General features: G+C 34.4%; 1 long non-coding RNA gene across 1 annotated transcript in view; it reads left to right on the top strand.

The window, feature by feature from the left end:
* LOC145247260 (uncharacterized) overlaps window positions 1-14,711 on the top strand; it is a 229,019-nt gene extending 214,308 nt beyond the window's left edge. Inside the window, exon 3 of the long non-coding RNA XR_013863224.1 lies at window positions 14,008-14,711. This is a non-coding gene — a long non-coding RNA (uncharacterized LOC145247260). The remainder of the gene's footprint in view (window positions 1-14,007) is intronic.
* The last annotated feature ends 398 nt before the right edge of the window (window positions 14,712-15,109 follow it).

Consider the following 15,109-nt stretch of genomic DNA (forward strand, 5'->3'; position numbering starts at 1 on the left):
ACAAGTCTGGTGGGGGGAACCAGTTTAGTCGCCGGTGACCCGACCATGAGGCAGGTTGTACTGGCTTACATGGTACCAGTAGCATATGACATGACCTGACCACAACTATATATATATACATACATACATACATACATACATATTAAGTTATAAAATATATATGGCAATTAAGCTACACAGAATATTCCGCGTTTCATCCACGCTAGGATTCATCAGGCTTTATGTGACTAAATAAAGTAATCATATATATATATATATATATATATATATATATATATATATATATATATATATATATATATATATATATATATATATATATTATTTTTGTATTTCTGTATTTTCCAGGCATAAAAGTTCCAAGTCTGTAGGATACGAATTTAGTAACATCTGGATTTAAACAGCATTTGTTTTTAATTACAAAAAATTCTTTCCTTTATTTTGTGTATAACTAAAAGTTTTATTGAATATATATATATATATATATATATATATATATATATATATATATATATATATATATATATATATATATATAGGAGAGCACCTTATAAATAATCGTATTTGCGCTCCGAATTTTAGTGCTGACTTTTTTTCATTCTAAATCGCACTCTCTCTACAATCTCAAAATTCTAGAAACCATATATATTAAGAATCTAAGACTTTCTCTTTTTGTTTGAAAAGAGAATCTCGTAGGGCTTAATCTGGTTTACCTAACTTCACAGTTACTAAAACTTATCACAGCGCTGACTGCAACAACGATCGCTTACTCGTACGTTGCAAAACTACAATTAAAGAAATTCTTCGTCACCAAACAAGCTGGAAAACCAAAGATCTATGTAAGCTAAAACAACTACAAGGGCAGGGTCATAAAGTTTGAGGCCAATATCGCTCTAATTAAATCCACTCCAACGGCTGGATAGAGAAATGTGGGAAAATATGAAAAAGCCGCATACTCTGCTGCAATTTCAGCTTATAGAAAGAGAAAGGGTGGACAAAACAATGAATGGTACGATGCAAACCAAGAAACTGGATCCTCTCATTGTGTCCAAGAGGAAGACTCTTCAAGAATGCAAGGCAAACCTAAGTACAGACTCTCTATTAGTCCTTCATACATCTCACAACAAGGCAATGTCAACAGTACGCGGCTGTCTAAATGAGTACTAGAACAAACTATGCACCCCATCCAACAAGCTGCAACTTGTAACATCAAAGCAACGTATAATGCTATTAAGAAAGAAACCAGTTCAAGCTCCGTAAAGGCTGATTCCTTAAGTTAAAAACAGATAAAATTCTTACAGACAAATGCAAACAGCTTGACAAATGAGTCGAACACTATTTTAAGCTTTATTCAACAGAAAAAAAAGTAATCCAAACACCCTCAATACTATCCCACACTATGCATAATTACCTGAGGTGGACATACCACCCACCATCGAGGATGCATCCAAGGCGATTGACACACTCCTACCGGCGAAAAATCCAGGTACTGATTTCATGTCAGGTGAAGTGATCAAGAGCGGCAAGTTCTCTTTCCTCAAGCCATTATACCAGCGTTGTTGGAACGAAAGCGCTCTTTTCTAGGACATGAGAAACGCAAAAATAGGCACTAGTGTTGGGACGATTAATCAAAATCAGAAAAATCGGAACTTTTTGGGGTATCAGAATCGGTATCGGAAAAAAATTATAGTCAAATTTCCGATTTCAAACCGATTCTTTAAAATTTTAAAATAAATTAAACAAGCACAAACTGTTTTTTTTTTATTAGATTTTGTTCCTTTACATCATAAAGCTGAGAGGGGCGACAGAATGTCATTTATAGATTTAACATAGATTCACAGAGTTTAATTTATTTTATTTATAGGCCATTTTTTCACTTTTTTTTAAAAATTACAATTTCACTCCAAACAAGGCACATTGTCACTTTGATGTAGAGTGCTACTATCAGGGATATAAGCTACAGGGGTACTATGTCAGGGGTTGGGCAGCAAGATGTCGGTTTACGTTACACTTGAACTTCTGCATGTCAATACACTTGGGGAAGCAGGAACTCGGAAGAGAATTCCAATGTCCAGCGGTTCTAGGGAAGAAACTACTGGAGTAGAAGGCTCTCTTACATATAGGGATCTCTACTGTGAAAGGGTGGGATTTAGCTGCTTGTCGGGTCTGTCGGGGTTATTTACGTCGAGGGGGTACAAGTGCTTGCAGTTCGTCAGAGCATTCTCCATTAAAATACTTGTAGAGCAGGCATAGGGATGCTACATTTCATCGATGGGACAGAGGCTGAAGCTTAGATGACAGTTCAGGACCTATTAGGTTGGCGACTCTCTTTTGAACCCTGTCTAGGAGTGAGAGACTAATAGCAGATGCACCAGCCCAAAATATGACAGCAATACTCCATACATGGGCGAATGGTGGCCTTATAGAGGTACTGGATACTTTCGGGCGTTAGTAGCTTTCTAGCACGGTAGAGAGAACCTACCTCTTTCGCAGCAGTCCTGGCAATGCTCTTAATGTAATTTTTCCAGCTCATGTTTTCTGTGAACGTTATGCAAAGGAGTTTAAAAGATGTACTTTCAGATAAAGATAAACTACTGAAGAGGGCAGAGTTAGAGACAATGTCAGCTTTTTTAATGGTGAGTAAATTCCGTATCTCCCTCAATAAAGATGGGACGAACATAGATAAATAAATAAATAAATGAATAATAATAATAATAATAATAATAATAATAATAATAATAATAATAATAAAATCAATAAAATTAATACTAGTTAATAATTAAATGAGAATACAAATAGTCTCAGTCCTGAAGGAAAATTGTTTCAGTCCCGAAGGAATTCTCATACATAGACCGAGGTACTTTAATGTATGAGAGCAGTTACTTAAATGTATGTGCTTTTGGCTCGAAAGTCACTCTGTGTGTATTGATAATAATGGCAATATTTATAAAATAATAATGATAATAATAATAATAATAATAATAATAATAATAATAATAATAATAATAATAATAATAATAATAATATTTATATTTAAACCATATACCAATAGTAGCTTTTACATAAAAATATGTGCATAAGAGTACAGATATATATATGCATGCATACTTAACATCCATATATACGCATACATACCAATACACAGTCATATTCAACGACCATACGTATATAATATATGCAACCCCATACATATAATGCATATATAAATAATCATATGCATAAACAGATATGCACACACACACACACACACACACACACACACACACACATATATATATATATATATATATATCCATACACATGTATATGCATACAATGACATGTACAGGTCCAGACATGCACATGTGCACCCATACGCATACATACATGTATGCACACATACCCATATGCGCACATGTACATACATACCATATATACATATAAGCATATACACATAAATACATACATATACATACACATAAAATATACAAATATACATACACATAAATATACATATATACATATACAAATATATAAACATAAAACAAAATACAAGAGCATGTAAGGCAGCACAAAGTTGTGCACATCAAAATAATTATGCATTACATGGACATGAATGTACATACATACATATATACACATATATATATAAACAATATACAACCATATATATACAGATATATGTATACACATCCCCATATAAACACATACATACATATATATATAGGCGCATATGCACATACTTATATAGTCAAACACAAATATCAATTACTATTTAAAGACATGTATAAAATAAAGTGAGTAAATAAGTAGGGATATGAAGTTAACGATGTAAACATAGATGTAAACATATATATATATATATATATATATATATATATATATATATATAGGAAAATGGTGTATATATAGAAAAATGGTGCAGATAGAAGATTAGGTATAACGAAAATAATAGTAGTAATGATGATGATGATGATGATGATGATGATGATGATGATGATGGGAAGAGAAACAACTCCACGGAAGATTCATAAGAATGACAAATGATGAGAATAACGAAAACACCTGGACATGGATGCAAAAAGGACATATAAACCGAGAAACTGAATCTCTAATAACTGCAGCACAAGATAACTCGATAAGAACAAACCATATCAAAGCAAGGACCGATAAAACACAAGAAAACAGCAAATGCATACTCTGTAGACAAAGGGACGAAATGATAAACCATATAGTAAGTGAATGCAGCAAACTGGCCCAAAAGGAATACAAAAATATGCATGACCAAGTGGGGAGGGCGGTGCACTGGGAATTGTGCAAATGGCTGCATTTTGAGCGTACAGATAAATGGTACAAGCATAAACCTGCAACAGCACTCGAAAACGAGAACCACAAAAGCCTATGGGACATGGACATACAAACGAACAAACCTATCCAAGCAAGAAGACCAGATGTCGTAATAATTAACAAGAAAGAAAAATTTTGTCAAATCGTAGACTTTGCTGTCCTAGCTGACCACAGGGTGAGTATGAAAGAAAAGGAGAAACGAAGCAAATACACAGAACTAGCCAGAGAGTTAAAGGGATTTGGATAATGAAGAAAATCAAAATAATACCGATAATAGTAGGAGCACTAGGAACAATTCCGAAAAGCATGGAAAAAAGAATGGCAGAAATTGGAATCAGAGGAATAGCTACAAAAATACAACGCCTAACGATAATGAAAACGGCTGAAATATTAAGGAAAACCCTTGAAGGCGGAGAATAACACAAGACAATATAACGAAGAAGCGTTATAGGGAATGAAGAATACCGAAGCTGCAGAACTACATGTTCTACACCCCCATCATGCATCCCCTCCATTGTTTCACCACCGTTCCCCCAATAGAAAAGTGATACCAAAGAGCCGAGAAGGGTCAAGGAGGATGGAAAGACCGAGGAGGGAGCACTGGCCAGATTTGCACTTGACAAGTGTGAAGAGAACTGAGATCTTGGAGAGGCTTAGAGCCACTCAAATTCCAGTATAAACCAATGGCCACTGCCAGCGAGAAATCAATGGTAAGTGGCTGTTGCGATGAAGCAAATTTATTTCCAAATGCTACCGAAGGAGGAGGAGAGAGCTAGACGTCTGGGGAGACTTGTTGTCACTCAGCTTCCAGAGAACACCACAGGTCTCCAATCAGATCGTTTGTTGACTTGTGTGAAAGCTCCATGTGAGCCAATAATAATAATAAAGATAAATAAAGTAATAATAAGAAAAAAGAGAGAATAATGCATGTGTTAGCTATAAAACGAAAAGATGTAATATACATATTGAAATCAATATAGAACAAGAACAGGTTAATACATACGTATAAGTATATATGTATGAGTAGGTGATTGTGTTACTTAATTATTTTTTGAAGTATTTGTAGAATTTAAGTTGGCCAAGGTCTGTGTTAAGACCCGTCTTATGAGTGTTTAGTCGGATGATCCATTGTATTTATTTTTGTTTTCGTATTTTTGTTGATGGGAAACTTGAGTCTATTAGAAGGCATCTAATATTGTCTATAGTGTATCCAGGTAAATTGAAGTGGTTTGCTAGTGGGGGGGGATTTTTGTCTGATTGTCGTCTTATTATTGTTTAGGCGGATTTGAAAACGTGTCAGAGTTTCGCCAATATATCCTCCATTGTTGCAAATGGAGCAGTATATGTAATATATCACATTAGAACTGTCACAGGTTAGACGCCGCGGTTTTATGTGAGTGTTACATTCAGGTATATTAAATAGTGGTGTGGTATTTAGGTGTATGCATATAAGGCACCGCGGTTTATTGCATCTATAATTGCCATTTTGTTGTGTGTCCTGTGTGTGTTTGCAGGTGAGTATGGCTGAGAGATTGGGTGGTTGTTTGATCGCATTATTTGGTGGAAGGTGAAATATAGACTTAATAGTGAGGTTATTTTTTAGGTTGTTGTAAGTTTTTTTTAGGTGCGTTGTAATTTTATGCATGTGTTGGCCATGGTTGAAAACCATTGGGATGTGTTTGTTAATGTTCTTTTGTTTGTACTGGAGAAGACGTGATCTGTCAATTTTATTAGGTTTTTATGGCCTGTTTAATATACTTAATGTGATATTGATTATTGATGAATTTTTGCGTAAGCTTTGTGATATGGTGTGTTCTAGGGGGTCGGAGCAGATGCGTTTTATTCGTATGCATGAACTGTAAATGATAGATTTTTTAGGATTAATGGATGGTTGCTATAGAAATTGAGGAATGTCTGATTGTCAGTGGGTTTAATATAGAGGGACGTAGATAGTCTATTGTTATGGGATATGATAGTGACGTCTAAGAATGGGATGGAGTTGTATGAGTGTTCCATGGTAAATTTTATATTGTTATGTAAATTATTGATGCATTATTGGAAATTCTTTAGGTTGGTTAGTCCATATGGCCATATGAAAAAAATATCATCAATGTACCGGCAATAATGGGACGATTTGAGAGGGAAGTTTTCAAGGAGTTTGGTTTCTAGAATATCGACAGAAATGTTTGCATAGCTAGGGGCCATTTTAGTGCCCATGGCCGTTCCTTTAATTTGAAGATAATTTTGATTGTTAAATTTAAAATTGTTTTGTGTGAGGATGAAGTATATAAGGTTACAAATATCTTCTATTTTGTCGTTGGGGAAATTATTGTGAAGGAATGTTCTACAGGCTTCTACTCCCTCGTCAGGAGGGATTTTAGTGTATAGAGCTGATACGTCGAATGTGACTAATTTCTTGTGAAAAATTGTCGATTTGTCCAATAGTGTTGAGAAAATGTGTGGTGCCCTTAATATAGCTAGGGATGTTGGTAATAAGGGGGTTAGAATTTTATCTATATATCCAGAGATATATTCTGTTAGGGTGCCAACACCTCATATTATGGGTCTACCAAGGGGTGAGATGTTAAGGGATTTCGCTAGTTCATAAATATTGTCACGGTTGAAGGCCAAAGTTTGAGGTGCAGCGGTGGTAGTGTCTGTGTTTGTTATGAGTTTATATATTGTTACATATGCGAGAAAAGGTGGGGATTTAAGCAACAAATAACGTAGGGGTATGATAAGAAATTTTCGAGAAGAATGAAAACTGTTTATCTTTGTAACACTTTGCCCAAAAGGCGAAATACAAGGGAATTTACGGGAAAGAAAAACCCAAGTATTTTCTCTTTATCGCATATGTGACACAGCAAAAATAAAATAATAAAGCAAGTGGATGGAAACGCAAGGACGAACACAATAAAAAATGGGAGAAAATGACGAAATAACAAACACTTTTCTAAACGATACAAAAATAGATTTATTTAAGAAAAAAAGAAGAGTTTAACGAAAGAAAATGAAATGTATTCAAAGTTATGGAGTCTGGAGTATATCTACGCGTATGGAAATAAGCTAAAGTCCTTTTTTTTGATATGGGAGGGGGTAATCATAGACTTTACACTTACAGGTTTCTTTTGTTCCCCCCTTCTTTTGCTTGGGTGTTTCACAACTCGACGACGACGCAGTTAATCCAATATATTTTCTTCAGTGTGGAAAAAGTTCACATATCCATCTCATGTGTTTTCTTTTCTTGCTCGCACGTTATATATCTGTCTCTTTCGTGAGGGATAAGATATCACATCGTGCGTTCGGCACATCCATATCTCTTTCACATGATGGGAAAAAGCCATCGTCTCTTTCGTGAGGAAGTAAATTCATCGCATTCTCTCGCATGACTGGAGAAGGTCGCGTCGTTCGCGTCTCGTATATCCATATCCTTTTCGCATGAGAGGAAGAAGTCGCCCCCTCCATTCCTCCGACGAGGAGAGAGACCTCTTAACAGCTCGGCGACCCAAACCGAAAAGAGCGACTTCCGCTAGTGTCCAGTTAAAAAAAAAGGAAAAGGGGAAGCGATAACTCTTCCAGTTTCCCCCTTCCTCTCTGCTTCACAATCCGCTCTAAAAATAGACTTGACGAAATCTCCAGCCGGTAAAGTCTCTGCAAGTTTTAAAGGGGCGGGAGTACATTAGTAGACCTCGCTCAGTTCCGAAACGACTACTGCACTAGCCTATCTGGTGGGAATAATCTTTTATTTTACCTCAGTGACGAAATATAAAGAACAAGAACGATATATCTCGTCAGCCTAAAATTAAGTATTTAAATTTTGATTTAAGTACACAATTCAGTTTAAATACTAGGTCACAATATAAGAAAGGCGGATATATATTGAGAAGTGATACACGAATTACCATTAACGTATAAGCGATGCTCTTTGTGTAAACAAATCGAGCTTAGGTATTTCGGACGACGTCAAAACATCGTTAAACTCATGACTCACGCAGCAGCCGCCAATGGCGTAGTGGTTAGGAGCCTTGACTGTCGCACAGACGGTCGGGTTTCAATCCTGGCTCGAGGTAGTTTCCTGTCTAGCCGCACTGATGAGCTGTGAACCAGCGAAACCGTACCGTATGTGGATGACTATATATATGTAATATTTGCACACTGGATCCGAATAATTTCCCTTTTCGAATAGACTGTGTTATAGTTTATTTGTCTTGTGAACTTTTCTTAGTTTTGCCGATTCCAGAACCAGAAGTCATCTGATCGCCTCGAATATCTACATTTGTTTTTTTTTTATTATTTGATCCACTATTACTAGGAAAATGTGCACCAGTTTTTATATAAACCAGTATGCATTTTTTTCAGAGATCTTATTTGGACGTCGATTACTATGTTGAATATTTTGGCAGGTTTTACTTGTAGGGTTAATCAGCATCATGTTAGGTTGTTCTTCTCGTCTTCTTCCTGAGTAACCATATAAATGTGTTGGATTGAACTAGCAGAGAAAACAATCGAAAGAAAAATATCGGAAAAGAAATATAAATAAAAAGTTGAACGATTGAAAAATGAGCTGATTCTCTATTGAATGGAAGCTTTTTTTGGCGGTAATCTATTCAGTGTTTGATTCGATTCAATCGTTGTTTATGAAGATCTTTTTCGTCTTGGTTAGGCATTTTGAAAACAACTTTCATCGACGAAAAACGAATTATTGCCGGTCCGTTAGCTGTTTTCTGTTTGCAATAAATAAATTAGGCGACCCGGCTTTATGAATATTGGTGGGTCCATTGTGATAACGGGACTTATGCATCGGGAATTTCGATTTTCTTTGATGTATACCAAGTAAAAAATCAAATTTTCATCAGTCTTTTACGCTGACGTGTGAAATAGAATTTTTGTCGACCCGACTCGTTCGTTACCTCTGTTATGTTTTGAACGAATTTGTTACTTTGTGTACAGTGTACATTGCTTAGCCGATTGTCATCAAACTTAATTTTAAATAGTATCCACAAATTTAATTGATTCTGAGGTCAATGGTCAAGGTCAAATTAATGGAAAGTGTAAACATCACACTTTTTGCGATAACCTTGATTACGTTCATCGGTGAGATTCGGTACTTATGTCATCACCATTGCCATATGTTTGAAATGACCGTTTCGTCAGTCTGTTAACGTTGGAAATGATATTTCTAGATGTATCTACACACCTCTGTAAGATTCTTTGTCCGTCAGTAGGTCGGTCTGTCACGCTTTATTTCGGTTCAGAATACATGATACTGCCAAATCTGCTGTGAATAAGACGAGTGTCTTCTACCGAGCTAGAAAATTTCTCATACCTGCTAGCATCCTATATGGAATATTGTTGCCACATTTGGGCTGGTTCATCAATCACTAATCTCTCCTTAATAGACAGAGTGCAATTAAAGATCCCTTACTCTCTGCTAAGTTCCAAGGTCTATCCTATCGCTGCAGTGTTTCATTTTGTACTTGTTTTACAAGTACTTCCACGGAATGCGCTCTAGCAAACTTACTGCCTTTGTGCCCTCCACAGCATGAAAACCTCCGACCAACCATATTATCAGCATACTCCCACCTCTTTACCGTATAGGTTGCTAAGTGCCGAAAAACTTTCTACTCTTATAGTTTCTTTCTTTGTCTCCTGATTTCTTGATTCTGTAACGAAGCCACTGACACGTACGTAGCAGCAGCATCTCGACATACGCCAATGACCAAGCTGTTGCGATAGGTGACGTCACAGCGAAGAAAAAGTAGAAAAAAAACGAGAGTAAAAAACGTAATTGAATTAAAGTCGGTCAATTTAGCTTTTATGCTAGATCATCGTATAACGATTAGATCACTGTCTGACTGACGCCAAGAACATTTATAAATAAAATGGTTAAATTCAACGTTGTTTCACGCGGTTAATGGTAGCCGAATGGATACGTTCTTTGCTAATCGAGCCAGAGATGTCTCGTGTTGCCGAGTTCGAATCGTTCGACTGGTGTTAATCGTGACACCCTGCACTGAAGATTCCCGAAAGGATGAAGCACTAGTTTCTGTAGGAATTTAATTATTATAGTAAAAAAAATAATTATATATATATGTATGTATGTATGTATGTATGTATGTATGTATGTATATATATATATATATATATATATATATATATATATATATATATATAAATGTTATTTGTTTTTGCGATACGTTTGGAATGAATTCAATTATTTACGAAAGTGCATTTTTATCTAAATGCGAGTTGGGAATAATTTTCCCTTTAACAAATTTGGTACCCACACATTGGGAGCGGTATATATATTGTTTTTAAAATATAATTATCCACTGACACGTGTTTCGTCTACGACTCATCAGAGTGGCTGAATCTGTGTGTATATATATATATATATATATATATATATATATATATATATATATATATATATATATATATGAGGTTTTTAATGAAATATAATTTTTGAAAAAAATTCTAGCAGTTAAAATATAATAATAATAATAATAATAATAATAATAATAATAATAATAATACCCCTAAAATAATTAAAAAAAACATCATTATAAAAGTAATTAATTAGGAATATTACATTTCAATCTAATGATTGCCCGAATTTTCCTGATACTTAAAACCAATTTCGTAATTGCGCCAATATTTCAAAGTAATTGAATTTGGAAATGCCTTCTTTTATTTCGACAAACAAAAAAACAAAAACTGCACTATCTCTATCCACAAAATGCAACAAAAAACTCCGTCTTTCCTTCTCGCTCTCACCGTCTCTCTAGTGTTTTTTTACTCTTTCCCTCTATACTATCTCTCGCTCTTTCGGTATATATTGATTTAGTCCAGACAAAACAAAAATCTCGTATCAAAGATATTTGCCCGTAATTAGAAATAATAAATGTTTTACCGTTACCGACATACAAGCAAGAGTTTTCTTTACAAAGTTTGAATCGCATAGTCATAACGAAACCTCATGAATGTAGAGAATACGCACACACACACACACACACACACACACACACACACACACACACACACACACACATATTGTAATAATGTTTCATATGTAAAGGGTGGTGCCCGGAAAACTCGTCCCCGGAAAACTCGTCCCCGGAAAACCCGTCCCCGGAAAACTCGTACCCGAAAAACTCCCCACTTTTTGCTAGGTAGGAAAACTGGTCTCTTATTGAATTCTTGAAAGAGATATTGTTTTTAAAGAGACTATGCACCCCCATAATATTTAAAAAAATAATTTTTAACTCTTGTTTTAAAAAAATAAACTTGATCACGGAGTACAAACACTTAAAACGAAACCATATATTTATTTAAAAAAATAGTCTAGTTTTAACACTTTTTATGTTATTACGAAGCAAAAAATAAAAGAAAGAAAACACATATTATCAAAGAAAGCAATTATTTTATTTAAAAGAATTAATTTAGTTTAAATAATTCTTGTGTTATTACAAAACAACAAAAAAGAAAACACGGTACTTATGTAATTTTGATATCGCGCTGAAATAATAACATTATTATTTAGAAAGCCATTCTTAACATGGGGAGTCGAGGGTATCGTTTAAAAGTCATTTTGGAGGCACTTGTGCAGTATGCAGACGCCGGCTAGTGTTAGGGGGCGATAACTCCAATTTCTTCTTGGTCAAATAGCGCGGCAAATAAGTAACAAAGAAGTTTTTTTCCGAACAGAAAAATATTTGCAAACCAAAACATTTATTGTATAACAATGTATCAATATATAATTCTAAAAACATTTATTTAAAAGTCTGAATAAGAAAATATAATTTTAATAAAACAATTTTGTAATAAAAATAACATTAGTAAAATAGCTTCTTTTTTTCGAACAAGTGAATAATTTAAATGAAACATCTTTTTCAATTAAAGCAACTTTGGAGGGTCAACAAAAAATTAATAATGTTTTTTGACAGAGACGGGCCACATGGCGACAGTTAAGTTAAACGCACCAAGAAAAGATGGCTGCAGAAGTGTAATTTCGTGAACAAAAATGTGTTAAAACTAAATTAATTTTTCGGTAATTCACGGGGAACATGGATCCTGCATAAATTTTATTTTAATTTTTTTTATTATTTTCTCCACTGAATATTATTTTTTTTTTGTTAAATTATTTTTTCATACGTATTCAAATAATTATTTGCCCCTCCCCCTTTTGGCCTCAAATAGTACCTTCAAAAAGTTTTCATGATTAAATAAACCAAAGAAAACCTTTTGCGCTATCGCGGAGTAATCATTAAATAGAAACACCGTTTATGCAGGGTCCACGTTCCCCGTGAAGTACCAATTTTTCTAAATAAAATATTTGTTTTATTATTTGATAATACAAAAAGTGTTTTCTTTTTGTTTGTTTGTTTCGTAATAACACAAGAAATGTTAAAAACTAAAGTATTTTTTAAAAATAAATATATGGTTTCGTTTTTCGTGTCTTCCGTTCAGCTTCGTTACATAATCAACCGTATCCACTTCTGGTATCTTGCTTTTTTCCCAAGCAGTGATCTTGGTCATTACCTAAAAATATACAAATTTATTTTCTTTTTGTGTGTGTGTGTAGGGAGGGGGGACTCGTTTTAAAACTATATCTACCTTAGTATTTTCTTTAATTTTCGGACATTTTTTTGTTTAAACTTATTTATTTATTTATTTTTATTATTATTCAATTTTCACCCCAAACAAGGCACAGTGCCACTTTGAAGCAGGGGGCTACTACCAGGGACATAATTTGCAGGGGTATTATGAAGGGAGATGAGTAGAAATATGCTCGGGTGATACTTAGTGGCTTGCGGGTTTGTCGGGAGTAGTTACCATGAGGATTTACTAAGTAATGTCGAGTGCGACATTACTTGTTATTATTTTTTTTACTAAATAAACTCTATAAAATAAGTTTAAACACCATTACAAAGCTAGGTAGAAAACGAAAACTTAGGAAAATCAATTTAATTTTTTTAAACAGTAAACAAGTAAAAATATTTTTTAAAAATATTATGGGATGCGCATTACCTAAAAATATACAAATTTATTTTCTTTTGGAGGGGCGAGGGGCCTGTTTTAAAACTATATCTACCTCAGTATTTTCTTTCATTTTCTATTTTTGAGCAATTATCGAGACTCCTAAGACGTGGTCCTCTTATATTGAACATTTTTTGTTCAAAAGTAAAACTCAACATTACTTTCTTTTTTTTTTAACTAAATAAACTCTTTAAAATAAGTTAAAACACCAAAAACTTTCCAAGCTAGGTAGAAAACGAAAACTTAGAAAAATTGATTTAATTTTTTTAAAACAACAGTAAACAAGTAAAAATATTAAAAAAAAATATGGGATGTGCATTCTCTTAAAACGACCCGTCATTTTAATCATTTCTCTCTGTGCATTTTCGTTTATGTATTACATAAATTACAAAATAAATAAATAAATAAATAAATAAATAAAAGTAGAACAGAAGCATAGTCGACTCGGAGTCCGCCAGGACCGGTATCAGGTGAAAACTTAGAATTGATCTGAAAATGTTTTACTTAAAAAACAGGACTTCTTGTTTTGTTGTAAATACATGGTGTAACGATAAAATTATCACCTTAGAAAAGACAACATGATTTAATTTCCATTTGATGAAAACCTTATTTTTCCATTTTTTTTTTTTTTTTTTTTTGCAGACCATCTACTAGTTGACCAGTTGTGTACAATTCTCAAGAGCGCTAGAGGCTTCTGTCATGCCTGAAAGTGATACAATGTTCAACAAGCGAGATCCGAGATGAGCTGCTGTACAAGTTATGCTCCCTACCGATCCAAGTTATGACAACAGCACCATTACCAGCACTCTCAAAATGAAAATCTGGACAGTTCAACGCTTCAGGGCACAGCTCAACCAAGTCTCTGACCATGGTTATGGTCTTTGGTGTGGTTTCAAGTGAGGGCCCTATCATGCCACTTTACATCTTCGAAGTCAGCTTGAAAATGAACACCAACGTGTGCCTGGATGTGCTGAAAGAGTGCGGTGATCCTCGAGTACCATCAGGTGGCCACTAGCAAACTCTGGGTGTGGCAGCAGAACTCGGCGCCGGCTCACAAAAGAGACCCAGGCTTGGCTTCGGGAGTGCTACGACTTTGTACCATTCTCTCACTGCACCACCTCTCCTCCCTCAACCTGAACCCGTTGGACTACTTTGTTTGGTCATACGTCGAGAACATCACTAACATGACCTCCTACAACACCAAAGCCAGCCTGATCACCGCCATCCGCCGAGCATTCGCCGAACTCCCGCCGTATGTATGTATATACATACATAATATATATATATATATATATATATATATATAAATTTTATAAACCTTGTTACATAAAACAAAATAGTTGAAACAGAAGTCTTTTATGTAAAAAAGAAAGTAGTCGCGTCATTATTTTCTTATAATTCCTCGAATGCTTTGTTTAATAAAAAAAATTCAATTCTTCATCAATTTGCGTCACACGTTTTTCGTAATGGTAAAGTTTCCATTTGGTTGTGATAGCAAAAATAAATATTTTTTGCTAACAATGTTATAAACTATAAAGTAGGGGTGATTTTAGTGTCCGAAATTAATGTCAAGGAAAAATACCTTAGTGAGCATTTCAATTCGACAACAATGTTAAAACAATAAATAAGGAACATTTTTTTTGTCATTTATGTGAAATTTTAGTTTGTTATCATTGAAGTTAACACAGAAACAAATTTTAAATAAAGGGAAGAAAACGTGCAGACAGCCAATTAAGTAAAGACG

This window comes from Euprymna scolopes, chromosome 25, assembly GCF_053919585.1.
Source record: "Euprymna scolopes isolate OS-2025 chromosome 25, ASM5391958v1, whole genome shotgun sequence".
Classification (NCBI taxonomy): domain Eukaryota; kingdom Metazoa; phylum Mollusca; class Cephalopoda; order Sepiida; family Sepiolidae; genus Euprymna; species Euprymna scolopes.